The sequence below is a fragment of the Silene latifolia genome, chromosome 8, assembly GCF_048544455.1.
Source record: "Silene latifolia isolate original U9 population chromosome 8, ASM4854445v1, whole genome shotgun sequence".
NCBI lineage: Eukaryota > Viridiplantae > Streptophyta > Magnoliopsida > Caryophyllales > Caryophyllaceae > Silene > Silene latifolia.
In genome coordinates, this window is record NC_133533.1 from 23,811,830 (window position 1) to 23,820,366 (window position 8,537).

Below are 8,537 nucleotides of genomic sequence, written 5' to 3' on the forward strand. Positions count from 1 at the left end.
ATATGTTAGAGATGATTATACTCGCGAATACAAAAATACAAATTCAAATAGGTTGATCAGGAAAGTATAACAGTAAAATTACACCACAATATACGTTTAATAACAAATTAAAAGAAATATTATAAGACATCTATTTCGAGATCAACAATCATCCATTACTTATCAGTTTCTACCTTACGTTTTTTACCTTTAATTTTACCTCAGTTTTGTGCCTTTTGTATTTCTTCCCTCTTCAGATTACCCACGTGATGGTTTGCCTTATCTGTATTCACATACGTTTCATGGTGTTTTAAAGTTATATAAAAAAATACATTTACCAAAAGATTAAACATCAACCTGGCAAAAACTTGACAAACGAATCAAAACATTGTCACATGTAAGTTAAATTAAACCAACTGGAAAACATGAATTTAAATATAAAGCAAACGATTCATAAAACCAACAAAATAAAAAATAAAACGGAAAATATACTTTACTGGACACAACAACAACAACAACAACAACAACAACAACAACAACAACAACAACAACAACAACAACAACAACAACAACAACAACAACAACAACAACAACAACAACAACAACAACAACAACAACAACAACAACAATACTCGACAATAATACTCAATATAATCAAATAAACAAATCTATATATAATAATAAAAAGACAAACTAACCATCTATCCTCATGCCACATCAACATTTCAATTATTTACACAACCCACCTTCACATTGCCAAGTCATTTATTAGCAAAAAATAAAAAATAATAATTTTAAAAACGCATTATATAACAACATTAACCTCTTTTTTTAGGGAAAAAAAGTAAATGTTTAAATAATTTGTAGCATTAAATACAAACTAATTGATATATGATTTATTTGCACCGAATTTCCCTTCTTCTTTTATGCATTCCGACTCATATCAAGTCGGTTTTGTGTGCTTTGCCTTGCATTTTGTGCCCGATTCCCGTATCTGTGTTTAGGTGTACTCCTCTTGCAGGAATCAAGGCGATTATAGAGGAATTGGGGCAAGGAAGGCGTTTCAATGTCTAAGCATGAAGAAAAGGGAGATGAGGAGCTGAAGCGTAGTTCTCTGCCGGCAGGCCGGCAACCGGTATGGGACATTGCTTTGTGGAGAAAAGGAAGAAAAGTAACTGAGAGGTGTTATCTGCCGGCAGTCGGTCCACCGGCAGAGAACACACGCCCAACACTTAGCCATTTTCAAGTTGATTTTTGGGCCAAGTTTTGAAGGACTCGCTACCGGCACAGGGGGCCGGCAGCCGGGCAACCGGCATGGAGCAACAGATTTTGAAGAAGTGAAGAGAAGAAGTCAAGAATGAAGATTCTCTGCCGGCAGCCGGTCCACCGGCAGGGAATACACCAGGTCTATTTTCCCCAGAATTTGAAAATGTCGCTACCGTGACGGCCTTTGCGTAGAATTGGCAAGACCGGACTAAGACTTTGGATGACACAACACGCAAATAGGCTTTATCTCATTTCTTCCTTTAATCCAATGAAACACTATAAATACCCCTTCCCTAATCAATTGTAAAGACAACGCTAGATGTGAAAACTTTCCCTAATTTATGTAATTTTTCCTTAATCAAAGCACTAATCTTTCCATAATTAATATTAATCCTTTAGTAAAATTAGCTTAGTAGTAGTTATTATCAATAGTTTACATTTGATATTTGGATTGTATTAGGAGATATTGAAGGATTCCCTTCATTAATTCTATCAAAGCAATCATCTTTACTCTTTGTTGGTACATCTCTTCTCTTATTTACTTGCTTAATCAATTGTTTACATTTTAACTTGTCTTTTATAATTGTTGGAATCCTTACCGTGCCATCTCTTTTGATTGTTTGTTCTTTTTCATTTATTTGTTTGAACAATTTGAACATGAGTGAGTAATAATCTTTCTAGGGTTTAGGGGAGTCTAAATAGAATTAATGGGCATGATTGTGTGATTATTTGAGTTTTTGGTGAAATTGTTTCTTAATCTTGCACACAAGGTGTTTGATGATTTGCATGAGTGAAAGCTTGTGCCTTTTTTCATTGTTGCTTAATTCCTTCATTGAATGAAAGTTTGTGGTGGTCTTGTTGTTTGCTTAAGAGAGGTGTGATTCTTAATGAAAGTTATTGGTCACCCTTAGGATAATCAAGACATTGATTCATCATCCTAGGATAAACTCTCACCATAGACCCTTTAAATCATCATGTTGCCTCTTAAACCATTTAGATGAACCCGAAAGCCCTAACCTTTAATCAATCGTATACATTTCCTCTCAATCGCTTGCATTAGTTACATCTAAGTAGTTTAAATCAACTCCCTTCCTTTCATTTTTGACTAGACAAGACTCCTAATTAAGTTAAGTAGAAACCCCTCCATCCTCGTGGTTCGACCCCGATTTACACACTAAATTGGGTTAAAATTATTGTTGCTGATAAGAGACTTGACCCTACCTACATCTTACTCATCACTAATACACCACAAATATTAAAATTTATCTTTTAATATTAAAATTCGTCTTTCACAAAATTTTAGAGAGACGGTCTCTCAATAACGTTATTGAGAGACCTCTCACACGATGGGGGGAGGGAGTTATTTATTTTTGTTTTCTATGTTATGTCTCCCACTAATTTAGTGGTAGACTGTCTCTCACGAGACCTACTGTCTTTGGATTTTATTGAAAAATAAGTTATATCGCAAAAAAAAAATCACATTATATCACTATAATTTTATTACGTTTGTAAATGTTATCATCTCTTAATAACTTTAGGACCTGTGTAAAATGGCACGGGGATATAAATTAAACAAATAAATAACCTTTTTATATTTTATTGTTACAACGGCATATTAATTTAATTGTGCAATATTATTGTGTATAATTGTACCCGTTAATTTCAATGAATATGATACACATAAAAAGAGCTTGAAAAACAAAATAACATATTTTTTTTCATATAACGTACTTCAAAGTTCAAATATTATATACTCAAAAATGTCAACATGTTTCATACTAATTAGGGTACAATTACGTATAACTTAAACAATTAATCTTAAAGACACCCGTGATTTTCACGGGTGCAAAAACTAGTTAAACTATAAAATACAATCCACAACTTAGAAACTCATGACAAATGGGCATATTTTAAATAAATAAAGTGAATAGAAACTATTATAGGTATTGTAGGTTTTATAGTCATCACACAACCATAAATTCCCATATTTTAATTTAATTTTTAATTTATTTTGTAGTATTATTAAATTAGATAATTAATTGCCGAGAAACTCAAGAGATGAATTAAATGGGACAAAATGTTAATGAAAATCATGGGTGTTGCGTAATATAAGGGGTCTTAATAAAATTATTAACATAAAATATTACGAAATTAATTAAATAGGAAAAACTTTTAATTAATTTGGTGTGTGTTAAGTATTATGAAGAGTTTTAATCAATTTATTATCATCTTTAATTAAAAAAATTAAATTGGAAAATGTTAATAATGGTGGGTGTTCAGTAATATAAAAGAGTTTAATTAATTTATTAACAGGTTTTATTACAAAAATTTAAAAAACAATTAATTAAATTAGGAAAATGTTAATACTGGTGAGTGTTTAGTAATATGAAGAGGTTTAATTAATTCCTTAACATGTTTTATTAAAAAAAATTCAATTAAAAATCCAATTTTAATTAAAAATTATGAAATTTATTAACATGTTTTTTTACAAAAATTTCAATTAAAATGTCAATATTAATTATAAGTTATGAAATTTGATGTAAATTTGTAAGGGTTATATAAATTTTGTAAGACAATATATTTAATATATAAAATTAATTTAAGAATAATGATAACATCCTTTCATATTATAGATATAAGGGAATTAAATTAATTTATAGATAAATGATTTAAATTAGTGTGATGTAATAATAAATTGATAATCCATGTCACATTAATTCGTCATGTCACATTAAAAATATGCAACATCGCATTTAAATATGCCACGTCACATTAAATTTTAATCTAGGTGACTTTTTGGATCCTATGTGGCTTTGTCTAGGTGGCGTTTATTTGTCATTTTAGGGTAACCTTTTAATTATATTTTATAAGTGAATTACATTAATTTATAGATAAATGATTTAAATTAATGTGATGTAATAATAAACTGATAATCCATGTCACATTAATTCGCCATGTCACATTAAAAATATGCAACATCGCATTTAAATATGTCACGTCACATTAAATTTTAATCTATGTGGCTTTTTGGATCCCACGTGGCTTTGTCTAGGTGGCGTTTATTAGTCATTTTAGGGTAGCCTTTTAATTATATTTTATAGATATTTTAATTTGATAACCTAACAGAATATTTTATATTGATAACTTGCATATTTAGATATGCCAGTATTAATCATAAGATATCGAGTGATTAAATTACAAATACAATTGATAAGTAGCATTTTAGTCGTGTTTTACCCCGCATTTATACCTTATTACGACTTGATTTTGTGTGCTTAAATGTCTAAAAAGCTCATTTATTTACTAATTTATAATAATTAGTCGTCGTAGTTATATTTATTATTTAGTCGGATTTTTATTTAATATTAATATTAATATCATTTTATTATAATAATGTATAGGTGAAACGGGAAAGCGAGACGGGAATGCGAAACGGAATTAAACATGGAAGAAAAGGTGATGAATCACGTGAGAAAGTCAAAGGTTGACTTTGACCCTTCCTTTTCACCACCATCACACCTTCACTACCATCATACATCGTTCCCTGCCAAACCCAATTCATCAACCTCCATCACCATGCTCGACCTCCATTGATCATTCCTTCCTCCTTCACCATTTTATCACCATCACCATCAATTCGCCCAAATAGCAGCAGCCTACGCACCAACGTCCAACACAAATCAACCCATCACCATTTACGCCTTCACCTTTCATCATCAGCTCAACCCCATGCTCGTTTCTCCCCTGCAATTTGGCCACCATCAATCACCATTTTCATCACCAATCAACTCTCCAACAACAACGATACCATCACCTCTGCATCCCCGAGCCCAATTAATCAGCAACAGCATCAACAATTAAACCCGACATCACCATTTTCGTCTTTCATCGTCACCTTTCATCCTCAACTTTCATCACCAACCCGTGTCCTCCATCTCCTCTGTTCAAACCACCATTAATCGACATCAATCACCATCAATATCCACAACAACTAGTCATAGTTGAATTCATCAATATGGAACTCCGAATGGAAACCGAGTTAATTAGAGGAAATTAATCCCCCTGTCGGCCAACCGGCAGTCGACTACCCACACCGGCAGGCACAACATCAAATTTCCCTCCTTTTATTGAAGATCTCGCTACCGGCCATGACCCCGGCAGCTGGCCTACCGGCATACGACTCGCAATCAACAAATCTCGCATCAATCTTGCTGCTCTTTACCGGTGCCCCGACAGCCGACAAGCCGGCACCCACTACGTCCCACATTAATTCCACCTTTAATCGAGTTACACGCTACCGGTGACCTTGCCCGGCCGCCGGTTGACCGGCAGAGGGTCCTTGACGCGTGATTTCCCGTGTTTCCCCTTCCCCTTTTATTTTGTTTTTTCTATCTTGTTTGTTTGTGCAATGTGTCGATGAATTAGTATTAATAATTAAATTATTATTATTATTATTAGATTAATATTATTATTGTTATTATTATTATTATTATTAGGTTGTATTAGTGGTAGTATTAGACTAGTATAAAAGACCTCATATTATATTACACTAGACCATATTAGAATAGAATTAGAATAGAAATTAGACTAGCTTAGTTCATCTTTCTCTCTAAATATTGTAGAACCCTAATATTTCCTCTCTCATTTTCATTCAATAAAAAGTTGTAATCTTTCTTTAATTTTAGTTTAATTCTTCCTTAGTTTATCCAAGTTCTTCATTTCTCATTAGTATACAATTAGTCATTTGGGTTGTATTTGGGAGACAAGAAGAAATTCATTCTTCCATTATTGTCCAAGGTTGTTCATTTCCTCCTTGTGGGTACAATTCTTATCTTTTATTTACATTTATTTTCATTTGTTTACATTTATGTTCTTTACTTAATGTTTTCATTCAAAGTTTCTATCTTTATTATGTTTAGCATGTTTGTTTGTGTATTGTTTAATGTTATTGTTAGTTTTTCATCCTTAAACATGTGTGAGTAGTTCTCCTCTAGGGCTTAGGGGGATCTCGGGTCTATAATGGGTACGATTTTGGGTTAGAATTATAAGGAATTGGGTGTTTTATTGGTTGTCATTTTCTTGCACATGAAGTGTTTGTAGAATTGCTCCTATGAAAGTTTGAGTATTTTCTCACATGTTTAGTTGTCTTGGTGTCTATACTAGTGGATGAACAATCTTGGTGTGTAGACTATTGGATGATCTTTGTGCCTGAGTATGACGGGTTTTAGTTAATCACATGAAAGTGGGTTAATGAATTCTAGGTGTCCTAAGACATTAGGCATAATTCCTTGACTAATTGAATCACCTATTCCCCATATTTGTTTTGTTTCATGCCCAATGACCCGAGTGAACCCGAAAGCTCTAGTCTTTCTCATATTGATCAACTACAATTGCATTTAGTTTAATTTTATTCCTTAATTGCATGTTAGTTTACCATTAATCAAACCTCCTTCATTTATTAGGCTAAATTGGGACTTAAACGGACTAAGTATACACCCCCTCCATCTTTGTGTTCGACACCTTAATTATACTACTTAATTTGGGTTCTTTATAAATTGTTTTTGATTGGGAAGTGACGGCAAATCCCTTATATCAAAATGGCGCCGTTGCCGGGGATGGCTTTAGGTTATATTTGGTTTATTAAGAGTCTTGGCTTTAGTCTTATCTCACTTGTTAGTTTGTTTTAGTAGTTGTGTGTTTCATTGTAGAGCTTGTGATTTCTTGCCTTCCCCTAGTGTGTAAAGACACTAGGAGATTAACGGTTTATTGAGTGCATGCCTGGAAGGAACCACCAAGCTCTACTCTTCAATTCCGACCCCGAGAGGCTTTTTAGGACCTTGAGGACAAGGACCCTTGATAGAGTTCGGAACCCTCCACGGGCAAACATTGATCAACCAAACTCACACACCCCACAAAATATTGATACCACAACCACACTTCAACCAAACATCACAATTGAGACTATACTAGAAAACCCTTTTCATAACTTCCCTATTCCAAATAACCCACCTCAATCACCACCCCCTCATATACCAAATCCGCCACCACCAATGTCTTTACGTGACCATAACCGTCCAAACCATAATGATGCTTGTAACCCCATCAATTTTGGCATCTTGGCTCCAAACAATTTTGAGATGCACCCGGCTCAAGTTGGCCTAATTGAAAAAGACTTGTTTGGAGGACACATTGAAGAAGATGCTCATGCTCACCTAAGGAGGTTCAAGAGGAAGGTCTCTATGATGAAAAAGAATGGGGTATCCGAGTATACACTAAGGATGATGTTATTCCCATTTTCTCTAACGGGCAAGGCTGATCGTTGGTTGAATGTGCACCCTCTGGACACATTTACTACATGGGATGCCTTAGCCAAGGCGTTCCTAGAGAAGTATTATCCATCATCAAAGACCGCTATGCTCCGGAACGAAATTCATACCTTTCAACAAGAGGATGGAGAATCCTTGGGTGAGGCATGGGATAGATATCAAGACCTTATTGCTAGTTGCCCTCACCATGGAATTCCGGATTGGTATGTCACACAAACCTTCTTCCAAACCTTGTTGCCAAGAACAAAAGAAATGGTGAATGCCTCCGCGGGAGGGGGATTCGATCATTTGGGTGAAGAGGAGGGCACGACTCTAATCAAGAAAATGGTGGACTCCGAGGCAAATTATGGCACAAGAGTGAATGTCTTGAGAAGAAGCAAGCACCCTCCCGAATTCTTAGTGAATGTGGGGACTAATGCTAAACTTGATATGCTCACCAAAAAGCTTGAAGAGTTGAGTAAGCAGAAGCAAGTGAACCAAGTGAATCAAACTACCACTTCTCATGGACCATCCATGGAGGAAGTGATGCAAAGATCAACATGTGAGTCATGTGGAGGGATGGGTCACACTTATGAAGTATGTGCAAATAATCATTACAACAACTTTGATGGGAACATTGTGCAAGAGGTGAATGCTTTCCAAGCATTTAACAATTTCTCCAACCATCCACCTAGGCCCTCGTTCAACAACAACCAAGGATCCAACCAAAACTTTGCCAACCAATCTCAAGCATACCAAGATTATAGGGGTAACCAAGGGAACCAAGGTAATCAAAACTTTTACCAAGGAAACCAAGCTAACCAAGGGTTTGGCCAAGGATTCAATCAATGGAACAACAATAGTGGGTTCAATCAAGGATACAACAATAATCAAAGGTACAACCAAGGGCAAAATCAAGGGTTCAATCAAGGGTACCAAGGGAACAACCAAAATTCCAACTTTAAAGATCAAGGATATGGCTTTTCT

General features: G+C 34.6%; 1 non-coding gene across 1 annotated transcript; it reads right to left on the reverse strand.

Annotated features, from left to right (window-relative positions):
- Positions 1-7,658: 7,658 nt before the first annotated feature.
- LOC141597776 (small nucleolar RNA R71) lies at positions 7,659-7,765 on the reverse strand. The gene has a single exon (XR_012522993.1). It is a non-coding gene; the product is annotated as a small nucleolar RNA R71 (small nucleolar RNA).
- Positions 7,766-8,537: the final 772 nt, after the last annotated feature.